General features: G+C 58.8%; 1 protein-coding gene across 5 annotated transcripts in view; it reads right to left on the bottom strand.

Moving 5' to 3' along the window:
- Nucleotides 1-13,149, bottom strand: part of LPIN1 (lipin 1) — a 129,930-nt gene that overhangs the window by 71,293 nt on the left and 45,488 nt on the right. The window contains exon 1 of one of the 5 annotated variants that reach the window (XM_062208969.1): nt 5,473-5,487. The exons of 2 other annotated variants lie outside the window; for them this stretch is intronic. The gene's annotated coding sequence lies outside the window, so the exon portion shown is untranslated. Of the gene's footprint in view, nt 1-4,272; nt 4,652-4,721; nt 4,773-5,472; nt 5,488-13,149 lie in introns of those variants that run through there. 2 more of the 5 variants (XM_062208968.1, XM_062208967.1) reach the window with 2 other exon arrangements.

Raw genomic sequence — 13,149 nt, 5'->3', positions numbered from 1 at the left:
ATGAAGTCTCTTGCCTAAGAGTGCTTTGCATGTATTTACATGTAAGGCATTTAAGTTGTGCCTACCCGGGGGCAGCACTGTGGCGTAGTGGACTGGGCCTCCACCTATGGTGCTGGTATCCCATGCGGGCACCAGTTCGAGTCCCAGCTGCTCCACTTCCTATCCAGCTCTCTACTATGGCCTAGGAAGTCCTTGGGCCCCTGTACCTGCGTGAGAGACCTGGAAGAGGCTCCTGGCCCCTGGCTTCAGATCGGTACAGCTTCGGATCAGCGCAGCTCTAGCCGTTGCAGCCAATTGGGGAGTGAACCAGCAGATGGAAGACCTCTCTCTCTCTCTCTCTCTCTCTCTCTCTCTCTCTCTGCCTCTCCTCTCTCTGTGTAACTCTTTCAAATATACAAATAAATCTTTAAAAAAAAAAAACTGCCTACCCAGAAAGAGTTAAAGCACTTTATGGGTTAAATTTAACATAGAAGTACTAGAAAGGTGGATTTACATCCTACACTGTAATGTGTCCAAAATCTGAGCCCAAACGGGCAACCTCAAAAGCGGGCGGTCTTCCCAGGCTAGGCAGCGTCCACTCGCAGGAAATCTCTGCCAGAACAGCCGTTATCCTCTGACCCTTGCTGCTCGTACCTTGTCTTTCGGAAACCAAAGACGCCCTAGCAAGATGTGCACCAGCACAGGAGGGTCCCCGGGGACAGAGGCAGGGCCAGCGGGGCTTCCAGGGCAACGGGCACACGCGTCCCCTCCCAGGAAGAGAGGATCTCATACCAGGGTCTGGAGGGCGCCGTGAAGCCACTTCAGCAGACCGCACCATGCTCAGGGGCACACAGGCAGTCCACACCTGTCGCTTTTTGGGGATGGGCCCAGCACGGCATCAGCCAAGCATCCTAAGTCATTGCAAGAATCATAAAACGCAGTATGTGGCAAGTGCAGCCGAGACCACCAAGTACACAAGCTCTGTAACCCAGCCTCGCAGCTGGACGGCACACACAGCACAAGGCATGGCGTCCCAGGCATCCTGTGGTGTGCAGAACCACTGTGGGCCAGACACCCACAGGGCACATGCAAAAGAGGAAGCTGGAGCCCTGGCCAGCCCCCCAGCAGTAGCCCACACATCCCATCCCAGTGCCCCCACCTCCAGGCCCTACTCCCTGCTCAGGGTGGGGACACCTGTTCCCATGCAGAGGTCAGGGGTCTGGACAACCTTGGTGAAAGGCAGAGCCCCCAGGGCTCAGCCCCGCCTGCTATTCTGTTCTCATGTCCCTCCTAAACATTTTTTTAAGATTTATTTTATTATCTATTTATTATTTTTATTTTTTATCTCTATTTATCTGAAAGACATAGTTAGAAAGAGAGGTAGAGACAGAGAGAGAGAGAGGTCTTCCATCTGCTAGTTCACTCCTCAGTTGGCCGCAAAGGCCAGAGCTGACTGAGTCCAGGAGCCAGGAGCCCAGCGTGGGTCCAGGGGCCCAAGGACTTGGGCCATCCTCTGCTGCTTTCCCAGGCACATCAGCAGGGAGCTGGATTGGAAGTGGGGCAGCCGGAACTCGAACCAGTGCCCCTGTGGGATGCCGGCACTGCAGGCTAGGGCTTTAATCTGCTGCGCCACAGTGCTGGCCCCACCTCCTCCTAAGCCTTACTTTCTGGGTCCGAGGGCTTCCAGACCTGTGGCCTAGGAACGAGGGCTTCGCAAGCCGTAAAACCTCCCTGTGGCCATCCCAAAGCCCACCACCTGCAAATTAGATTAAATCCTGCAAAGTGTGTACTATGTGCTGCACATCGCTTTCAGGGCTTTGTACACATAATCCTCAAAACAACGCTGGGACAGAAACCACTGGGACCCCGCTCTATAGATGAGGACCCCGGCACAGAGAGGCTAGGATGCCTGCCAAAAGGCACAGAGCCCGTAAGGCAAGAAGGGCCCTCAGGCCCCCGGCTTCCGCACCCTGCGGCACTGCAAACGCCCCTGTGTGCCCCATGGCTGGCCCCAAAGGGGAGCCCGTGGGGCTGCGGCAGGAAGCTGCCTCCCAGCTACAGACTGGCGCATAGCTCGCCCAGGGCCAAGGCCCACAAAAGGGACAGGAAAAGGAAGGTCGCCTCGTCACCTCCATCACCGCGCTCATGACAGGGACGGTGGCTTCTGTCTGCCTGGGGTCCGGGGAACCCACGTCCCCCCAAGACAGGCCATGCTGTGCCAAGAAAGGAGGACGTGCCACCTGCCACACGACCCAGGACCAGAGAAGCAACAACAGACAACACACAGTGTAGACTGCCACGGCACACCGTTTAGACCATTTGTCCACTGTCAGTGCCCCAGGTCTCCCCTGGGCCATCCCACAAAGGAGGCGACACGGAGCTCCAGCCAGGCTCGAGCCCTGGGAGTGCACCTGCTCAGGCTGCTGTTCAGGGCACACACACACGTGCACACACACATACACATACACACACAAATCACAACTCAAACAACTCGGTCAACTAGCAGCAACACTAAATATTATTAGGTTCACTCATACACTTATCGTATCTCACTTTAAAAAAAAAACACTCATGGCCTACTGAACTAATGTTTTTTCTTTTTTTTCTTTTTTTTTTTTTTTTTTTTTGACAGGCAGAGTGGACAATGAGAAAGAGAGACAGAGAGAAAGGTCTTCCTTTTCTGTTGGTTCACCCCACAATGGCCGCTGCAGCCAGCGCACCGCGCTGATCTGAAGCCGGGAACCAGGTGCTTCTCCTGGTCTCCCATGCAGGTGCAGGGCCCAAGGACTTGGGCCATCCTCCACTGCCTTCCCGGGCCACAGCAGAGAGCTGGCCTGGAAGAGGAGCAACCGGGACAGAATCCGGTGCCCTGACCGGGACTAGAACCCGGGGTGCCAGCGCCACAGGCAGAGCATTAGCCTATTGAGCCGCGACGCCAGCCATGAACTGATCTTTAAGACTGACAGGTCCCAAGTCGCGCTGTCAATGATGATGGCCTGGACTGAGCCCCAGAGGCTTCCCAGGCACAAACTGGTCCCAGTGCCCTGTCCGGGTCCTCTCTGCCAGCTGCACCCGGCCCAGCCGAGCCCAGGTCCTGCGTGGTTGTTTGCTGGACTGAAGACGGGGAAAGAGAGGAGAGGAAGAAGTGGGAAGAGACAAGGGGGGGGGGGCGTGTGCTCCTCACCCCTGAGCCCCCACACCAGCAGCCAGACTGAAGTACACAGGATGTGAGCCCACGGCTGACAGGGGCACTGCCGGCGCCTCGCTCCCATGCCTGCCGAACCACTGAGGAAGTCCAGGCACACACGGGTCAGTCCGCCCGCCTCGGGGCCTGGCAGGGTCCCCACGGCCTGGATGTTCCTCAGGAAGCTCCAAGATCCCCCCCACCCCATAAGAGCACACCACGACCCTGGGGACCGGCCCAGGACAAGCTCCCCCTACCCTCAACCACCCCCATCCCCGCTCATCATCCAAATCAATCAGTCTCACTGAGATGCCTTTTAGACCTGAACCCAGAGGGAGGAGACCCGGGAAAGGCCAAGCCACAGTCAGAGAGGGCGGTGATGAGCCGGGGCCAGAGGCCAGCCCTGGGCAACACCCTGTGTCACTCCCTTACAACCCCAAGGCTTCACTGTGCCCTGGTGACGCCCAGGTGCTCTGTGTACCCGCACAGCTGTCTCCTCGATGGCTACGAGGAGCTGCTCATGTCACAGACAAGGAAACTGAGGCCCGAGGAGCCGCAGTCTCAGTTCCCGGCTGTGCGCGGCCCAGGTGCCTGGACCAGCCTCAGCGCCTCCCAGGTCAGCAGCCTGGGGCCTTCGGGGGATCTCCCGAGTCTCCCCCTCCCTCTGCTGACCAGCCCCCCACAGACCCTGCCCCTACCCGGGGCAGACACCCCTCAGCCAGGAATCCCTACAGCCTCTGGCCTGAGCCCCCAGGTCTCCCCCGTGGAGCAGGACTGAGCAGGTGCCCCTTGCCGGCTCCGCAGAATCCATCCAGGAGCGCCAGGCTCAATGTTGGAAACCATACTCTGCTCTTTCAACACTTCTGGAGGAAAAGCCGGAGTTCTGGGCTGCTCCCCTGGGGACGCTCCGCAGGCTCCACCCACAGGAGAGCGGTCACAAGCTGGACTTTCCCAGAACAAGTCTGCCCTCCGGCCGGGAACCCGCCGGGTTCCAGAAACGCCGCACTAACACGGCCGCGGGTGTGTTGGTCCCAGCTCCCCCCGGGGGGTCACACCAGGGTCCACCCCGAGCGGATGACCAGCCGGGTGCCCGGACCCTCCAACCTCACCTGTCAGCCCGTGTCAGCTGCAGGAACCCAGGGGCCTCGCCGCTGGCAGGGGCCACAGAGGCAGAGAGAGAGGCCGGCGGCGCGGAGCTGGGCGGGCTGCAGCCGGCCGCTGCGTGACCTTGGGCACGCAGGTCCACGTCCCCGAGCCTCCGCGCGCTCACCGCCAGGCGGGAGCCCTGCGCGCCCCGAGGAGGACTTGCATCCGCGTCCGGCGCCGGCGGGGACGCAGCCGCGGTCTCCGGGGAGGGGGACGCACCCGCGCTCCCGGGGGCTCCCCCGCGCACGCCTCCGGGCGCGCTTCCGACGCAGGCCCGGCCCGAGGGATGCTCGCGCGGCCTCCGGGGCCGGCTTCTGCCCCTCCCTCCCGCGAACACCTCCCCGGTCCCCGGCCTCGACGCCCCAGGCCCGGCCCGGCCCGCGCCCGCTCCGAGCCGCCGGCTGCTACTCACCGCGCGAGCCCCGCGCCGCCGCCTTTGTATGCAAACACCGGGCGGCGGGCGGCCGGCAGCGCGGCCGGGCCTCCGCGGGGGCGGGGCGGGGGCGGGGCGGGGGCGGGGCCTGGGGGCGGCCCGCGGGGGCCTCGGGACGCGCGAGCCGCTCGGCAGCTTTCAGGGCCGGCCAGGTCGCCGGAAGGGGGATGCGATCCACCTGCCCAGAGGTGGGGACCCTGAGGCCGGGTGTCTGATTGTGCTCCCAGAGCCTGGACTGACAAACACAGCTGAGGCCTCCGAGGGGGGCCCTAGTGCACCTCCCGGAACCCCCATCCCCAGCCTCAAGCTGGGCGCCCGGGGACTGACAGCGAAGTCAGGGGGAGGCGGAGCTGTGCAGAGAGCAGGAGCAGGTGCCAAGGTCCGGGGCAGGGCCCGCGGGGCTGGAGCGTTTACAGTCTTGAGATCCTACTTAGATGTTATCCCAAGAAGGGTGTTAGGGCCAGGGATTACATGATCCAATTGTACTTTTTTTTTTTAATCAGCCTTCTGCTGTAGGGAAAACTGAGGGTAGGAGAGGCAGCCCGGAGCGGCGATGGGGGGAGAGACTCAGCCTGGATGATGGACCCCGTGGGCAGGACGTGCCCCTGGGGAGGTGCAGTTTTGGAGCTTAAGGCTGAGTGGGAGATGGGCTCTGCCAGGCTGGCCAAGGGTGGACGCACTCTTGCTGGGCTGGGGGACACTCCTATCTGGGCTGCACAGGGGATCTTACTGTGCACAGGTGCCAGACCTCCGCTGGGGCTTTCTCACAGCCTGCTTCCCCAGGAATGCCTGGGGTTCAGGAAGGAGCCCTCCCGGGGCCAGCCTGCCCCTCCCTGCCTCGGGCACAGAAAGCTTTCCAGGAAGCAAAGCCCCACTTCAGAGATCTTCCGGGAAGACTCGGTTTCAAACAAAATGTTGCAATTACAAAAATTCGGAGCCTGGAGCTCTGAAAACAGAAGAATCGGCAGCCAGAGCCCCACTTCTACCAGGGATGGACCTGGCTTTCACCCCGCGCTGCTCCGGCCACCACCCAGAGCAGGTGCGGTCCTGCGGCCGCCCAGCGTTGCCTGTCCCCTCTGGGGTGCCAGGTGCACATTTTTCTTGTTTCACACAGGCAAGGCAAAAACACTCACCAGACCACTCCCAGGCGGGAGGCTGAACTAGATTCCCGGAAGCCCTGGCGCTTCTGAGCTGCGCTGTCCGGAGTCCCCCCTGGGAGGGCCCTCAGCTCTGTTGTCAGCAACCTGGGTGACTGAGCTGTGTGACTCAGCCGGAGCTGAGGTGATCCCCTCCGCCAATCCCGGGACCTGCTGCGTTCAGCCCAACTCGGAAGAGGAGAAGGAACCACCAGAAGTGAACTTGCTCCCCTAGGTACCTGGAGGAGGAGGGAGGGGCTGGGCCAGGCAGGCAAAGCAACAGGAGCATCCTGAGTCCTGGAGACTCGGTTTCACAATCTGGAAAATGGGGCGCAGGTGCTCAGGACGCAGATCCGCTTGAGGATGAGAACGGTCGCTGGGTAAAACACTGGCCAGGGGCCGGCACTGTGGCACAGAGGGTTAAGCCTCCACCTGCAGTGCCGCCAGTATCCCATACGGGCACCCACTGGAGTCCCGGCTGCTCCACTTCTGGTCCAGCTCCCTGCTATGGCCTGGGAAAACAAGAGAAGATGGCCCAAGTCCCTGGGCCCCTGCACCCACGTGGGAGACCCAGATAAAGCTCCTGGCTCCTGGCTTCAGCCTGGCCCAGCCCCAGCTGATGTGGCCGTTTGGAGAGTGAGCCAAGAGGTGGAATATCTCTCTGTGTCTCTTTCTGTCTGTGTAACCCTGCCTTTCAAATAAATAAGTAAATCTTAAAAAAAAAAAAAAAATCTGGTGTGGCTGCTGACTTGAAAGGATTTTAAGTTCTAAAGTCCTGTACATTGAGAGTGGCCATTCCCAGAAGGCCTTGGTGGCCACCTAACCCTGTGGGTGACACAGAGAGACTGCTGAGCCCTGCAGGATGCTGCCCCCCACCAAGAGGGACCCCAGAGTGCACCAGCATTCTGCTGAGCACTGACATCTCACGGGGCTGAGCCAAAGAAACCCCCCACTGATGCCAGGACCCTCTCTTAGGAAGCCACCTCTCCTCACTCTCCTCACCCCGCTCAGGGGGAACCACAACCGCCGTGTCCTAGGACACCTGCCGATCAAAGACCCAGATACCTGGGCCAAGGAGGGCATGAGAGTGGAACCTTTCCTCATGGGAACCCACAAGACAGACCCCACGTCTCCCTCCCAAGTCTGGGCAGCATCCGTGGTGCGCTCTGTCACCGCCTCCTCAGAAAGGGTCCCCCCAGGAAGGACAAGGGGTTCTGCCTCCATCGGGTCTGGGGGCCCTGAGGAGGTGACTTCACGACACTCCCCCACAAGGCACCTTGGGAACCAGGCGGCACCAGGGGCCACCTAGTGCTTACCTTGGGGACATGGGAGGCAGGGACGCCTGGCGTCCCGGGGGTGCTGTGGCAGGATGACCAGGGTGGACAAAGCCTGGTTTCCAGAGAGAGAGGAGGACCCACAGCACAGGGGGCTCTGGACACAACCCCTGGGGTCCTCCAGAAGCTCCCCACAGTCAGGGTGGGGCTTGGAAATTAGAGCCCTGGTGGCCAGGAGGACAAAGGAAATCATGGGGAGATAAGAGGAGATCCTGGAAGCCATGCCTCCCTGACTCATCCCAACAGGTGCATGTCTATCCAACAGCTGAACAGAGCTGAGTGTCCTGGGACCCGAGCACGCAGAGTAGCCATGAAGCAAGGAAACCAGTCAGGTAAATTGGGGCTGAGGGTAGACATAGACACAGGCTCACCCTGGTGCCTGCACTGTCACCATGCCCTGTGGGACATGTGTCACACTGTGTGTCCAGGGAGGGGGGTGGCCGCTACCCCTGCCTCGGTGGATCAGCACCCCCCGGGCCCTCCATGCACGGCACTGTGCTAAGTGCCAGGGGATGTCCCTGGCACACACCTGCCTGTCCTCAGCATGTGCCCCCTCGGGGGTCGCACTCACAGAAGAACCGCACAGCTGTCACCGACACAGCACTCAGCAGTGCTGGGAGCTCAAGGGTTGGAGCTGCAGGGGCCCAGAGCGAGAGGATTTGGCGGAGCTCGGTGGCCTGAGCGGCCACTCATCCAGGCCACTGAAGGGCAGGTGCCAAGCAGCAGCCGGTGCCGGGCAGTCAGGTGCACGTGAAGACAGAAAGAAGGCCATGGCCGCCCAGGGTGGGCTGTGCAGGCTATCCATGGTGCATCCCATGTCCGTCTCCCTTGGTGACCAAACAAGAGGGGCTGTGATACCCTTTCTCCTCTGGTCAAGGAAGACTCCTAACGAGTAGACCAGGACATGGCGCGGTGAGGGAGGGAGGACAGGGGAGAGGCAGGAAAGGAGATAAGGGGAGGGGGCTGGCCGGGCGGGCTGGGTGGGAAGAGAAAGCTATCACTTGGAAACACTGGTTGTCCCAGGAGGAACAAGAGGGACCCAACCCATGTCCCAAGTCAACCTGAGTCACCATGACCTCCATAAACACACACGGGCGAGGGTTTGCATCCCGCGTCCACTGCACTAATAAAGCGGCTGCAGACAGAACCCCAGTAAGAGTTTGGGGTAGAGGAAGCTTGAGGGCTCCCCTCTGTCACTAGGGGCAGTGATGCAGTGGAGTGATCCCAGAAACAGTGGTAACGGCCGACGCTCAGATCCCACTGGCTATACGCCGGACACCGTCCCAAGCCCTTCACGTGAATGAGCCCAGTGGTGCCTCACAGACATTCCACGGGGCCAGCGCCGCTGTTCGTCCCATGGTATGGGCAAGGAAACCAAGACGCAGAGTGGTGACTGGAGTCAGCCAGCCAGTGAGCGCAAACACAACACCCTCTCCTCATTCAGGACTCCTCCCCCTGGGCTGCCACATTTCCTGTGTTCTAGGGCCCGGGGATTCCCCACCTTCTTCCTCCGACTTGAATCCTGAGTGATGGGTGAGCTCAGCTAGGCCTGCGTGGCTGTCTTGCCTGTGGCACCTGCCACGCTGGGTCCTCACATCCACGGGCCGGTCCATCCTCAGCCAAAATCCAAGGACACCCCTCTCTTTCTGGGGCTCCTTCCCCTCCAGCACGTGGTCCAGCAAATTCCAGCCTGAACCCCGGCTTGTCTCCTGAACCGAGCGAGCCCAGGAAGCACTGTTTGGGGGCCCCTCTTCCCTGCTGAGCTGGCACCCTCGAAGTCTCCTCGAGTCTTCCTCCCTTCTCCCAGGCATCACTGTCCTCTCCAGCCTGTTGCCTCTAGCCTCAGCGCAGGGAAGGGGCGAATCCAAGCGAAGAGAGGAGACAGCAGGGGCAGGGCCACCTGGGAACCCAGGACAGTGACTAGGACTGGTATTCCTACGTTTCTAGCACCGTCATCGTTGCCAAGGCCGTATTGGGGGTAAACTAGATGAACCTACACAAGAAGATGACACACTGAGAACTGCTTTGTAGCTCCAACTGAGAAGCATACCTGCTATGTGCCTCCCCAAATGCGCACGTGGAGGCCCCAGTCCCCAGCGTGCCGGCGGTAGGAGGTGGCCCTCTGGGATGCACTTAGGTATAGGTGGAGGCCCTCGTGATGGGACATGTGCCCTTACCATGAGCCCAGAGCCCTCTGCTGTTGAGACACAGCAGACAGGTGACCATCTGCTAACCAGGAAGGGGCCCTGGCCAGAGCTCAGCTGAGCTGGCCTCAGCCTCCCGTGCTCCAGCACACACAGAAGTTGCTTTCTGCGGTTTTAAGCCCCATGGGAGGCCAGTGTTGGAGTGCAGCAGGTGAACCACCACTTACAACACCGGTATCCCCATCAGCGCTCCAATCGGAGTCCTGGCTGTTCCGCTTCCTATCCAGCTCCCAGCTAATGTGTCTGGGAAGACAGCAAATGATGGCCCAAGTACTTGGGCCCAGGCCACCCAACACAGAGACCTGGATGGAGTTCCTGGCCCCTAGCTTCAGCCTGGCCCAGCCCTGGCTCTCATGGACATTTGGGGAATGAACCAGCAAAATCTCAATCTGTCTGTCTATGTGTGTGTGTCTGTCTGTCTGTCTTTCAAATAACTAAATCTTACAAATAAAAATAACCCCCCAGTTAGTGGTATGTGTTAGGATAGTCTGAGCTAAAACAGCTACCAGAAAAGACCTGAAGAGAGGTCGTACCCTCACGGGCATCCAGGTGCCCCAAATCCACAAATCAGCCTGCACAGAAGGCACCGTTGATGCCTGGTCCCCACCCTCCCCCAGACTGTGCCAACGTAGAGCTCACCCACAAGCCACAGAATCCTGCACCAGCAAGTTCAGGGTCAGTGTGCGTGCGCTGCAGCCCCTGGCCTCAGCGGAGGACCCTCTGCAACCTGTGCTGTCTGAGAAGACAGCTGAGCCAGCCCAGAGAAGCCGTTCAGCTGATCCCCCTTTGTCCCAGTTCAGATAAAGTCCGCAGCGCTGAGTGAGGCAAGCGCTTGTCAGAGCCATGGGAAAAAAAAATCCAGGAAGCAAAGAGGGGCTGGATTCGCCAGGAGATTACAATGCACTTTACCAGGAAGGCTTCACACGCTGTTGGCCGAAGGCCTTTCGTGCGGGCCTCTGCTTGTTGCTGGGGCCTCTTTCACTGCTGGCCTGGAACCTGGGGATAGTCACGAGCGTAACCCCACACTGTCGAGGACCTCGCTTAACCCATCTCACTCTCCCCCATCCCACAGCGGCCAGTGTGTGTTGGGTCCCTGGGAAGGTCTCAGGAGACGTGTGGATATCTTCCAAAGATGTATTCATTTACTTATTGGAGAGACACAGAGAGATCGTGCATCTGCTGGTTCGCTCCCCAAATGCCTGCAACAGGCAAGGCTGGGCCAGGCCGAAGCCAGGAGCCTGGAGCTCCATCTGAGTCTCCTGTGTGGGTAGTGGGAACCCAGGCACTTGGGCCATCGTCCGCTGCCTTCCCAGGCACTTTAGCAGGGAGCTGGATGGGAAGCAGAGCAGCCAGGATTGTACAGGAGCTGCAGGAAGGGATGAGGGCATCCTAAACCCAGCCTAACCTGCTGTGCCACAAACCCCACCCCAAGACTCCCCAAGAAGGGAGTCTTAGCCCAAGAAGGGAATTAGCCACTTTGCAGAACTAAAGGCCGTTTGCTGGTTTCAAACACATTCTTTTGCACTAAGGAAAGCAGACAGGCAATTCTCCTTTAGCCTAAAGCAGGCCATTAGTACCAGAGATCATGAAAGCCACACACATCTAAAAGCAGCAGCAGGGCATCATGGAAACACTTTCTCAATAACCCTGTGGGTTGGGGACTGTGCCCTGGCGTAGCTGGTAAAGCTGCTGCCTACAGCGCCAGCATCCCATATGGGCGCCAGTTCGAGTCCCGGCTGCTCCACTTCCGATCCAGCTCTCTCTATGGCCTGGGAATGCAGTGGAAGATGGCCCAAGTCCTTGGGCCCCTGAACCCACGTGGAAGACCCAGAAGAAGCTCCTGGCTCCTGGCTTTGCATCAGCTCAGCTCCAGCCATTGCAGCCATCTGGGGAGTGAACTAGCGGGTGGAAGACCTCTCTCTCTTCACCTCTGCCTCTCTTTAACTCTGCCTTTCAAATAAATAAATAAATCTTAAAAAAAAAAAACCCTGTGGCCTCTCCAGGCACCTTGCTGCTTCTGTCATGCAAAAGGCACTACACAACTCCAGCTGCTTTCTGGCACAAGGATAAATACAATTCCAGTAAACATTTGGTTTTTCCTGGTGCAACAAAGGAGAGAGACTGCCCTGCCCCGTTTCTCTCAGGGCATTTACTACAGAACCTTCTTTTCTCTGTCCCCTGGATGCAGGTTAATCTTTCTGAAAGCTGAATAAGGCTCGGGCCACCCTTGCAGCTCAGGAAATCTCTCCGGAAAGACGTGGGAGCTGTCACGGCGACACGTGAATGCCACAGAACACAGCGCCCCCTCTCAGCCTCCCTGGGAGGGTAGGAGTGCGGCTTGGGCAGGTGTCTTGCTCCAAGCTGCAAAGCTATCTCCTGCCGTAAAGATCCTGGAAGTTTTCTGTGTCTTTAGGACAAAGGCAGCTAGCTGATGGCCAGGTGCGATGGGGGTGAACTCCATGTGACAGGGGGCCCATCAGGTTCCCTCACCTGAGAACAGGTGTTGCTTGCCTTGAGAACATGTACGTAGTGGGCTGTGTTTTTCTCTATAAAAAACGGTGCAGTTTTGTTCTGTGGAGTCACTATTTCCATCTCCCATCCCTCATCCTGTGAGTCCTCTCTCCAAGGGGTGGGGGTGGGGGTGGTCATTCATTGGACCCCCCCCCCCCATACTCTAACAGTGGTTCTGAGATGTCACACAGAAATGCCCTATGATAATTTTCATGGGTCTCTAATTTAAGACAAAATGGTCTCTTGATTCCTGGTGAATTATGAGTACGCAGCATTTTCTTTCCTGTCTAGTGAGAGTAGTAGACTGAATAAACGAATTTGAAATCAGAAGAGTTGGAGCTTTGTGTCCCAGCCCTGCCGCTTACTGGCTGTGTGACTTCGGTCAAGACACTTAACCACTCTGAACTTCGGTTTGTCCACAGCTCTTAAAGAGAGACCTCATGAATCCCTTCCTTTACTGCTGCCGTAAAGTGGAACGTGGCGAGCTTATCTTTCTCTGCAGAGAGAACGGCTGTAGGGCTCCACCAGCCGGGAAAACAAGCCAGCCACAGAGTAATGCACTGGGTGCACAGGAACATCCTAAGATGTGACAGGTCAACCAGCGTGGGGATGTGTGTGTCTTTGGGGCCATAAACACACACAGTGCCACGGTAAAACCAGACTCATGGGACGGGCATTCGGTCCAGCAGTCAAGTTACCACTTGGAATGCCTGCATCCCATATCAGAGTGCCCGGGTTCGAGTCCTGGTTCCTCCACTTCCAATCCAGCTTCCTGGACACGCACATCCTGGAAGGCCACAGGTTCCAGTTCAAGTAGTTGGGACCTGGACTGAGTTCCAGGCTCCTGCTTCGGCCTAGCCCAGCCCTGGCTGCTGCAGGCATTTGGGAAGTGAAACAGTGGGTGGAGGATCTCTGTGTGTCTGCCTCTGTGCCTTTCAAATAATGTAAAAACCAGATTCTTGTGAGCAGCTGCCAGCTACAAGCTGTATGAGATGCTCAAACATCCCTGGAGCCCGGGGACAGGAAACACCGGACGCATCGCAGTCCTCTCAGGGACCGCTCCCTGGGTAGTCCAGGGGCACCCTGCTAGGCCGCAGCAGAGGCAACAGCTCAGGTAACATCCGGGCCTCTTGAACCCAAGAAGCTGGGATGCTGGGTGGAGGAGGCCAACAGGGGCGGTGAGGGACGGGAGAGTGAAGGACCAAGAAGAGCTGAGCATCCC

The sequence above is a fragment of the Lepus europaeus genome, chromosome 13 (genome assembly GCF_033115175.1).
Source record: "Lepus europaeus isolate LE1 chromosome 13, mLepTim1.pri, whole genome shotgun sequence".
NCBI lineage: Eukaryota > Metazoa > Chordata > Mammalia > Lagomorpha > Leporidae > Lepus > Lepus europaeus.
Note: the sequence above shows the minus strand (reverse complement) of the source record. Positions and strands in the feature narration are given on the sequence as shown.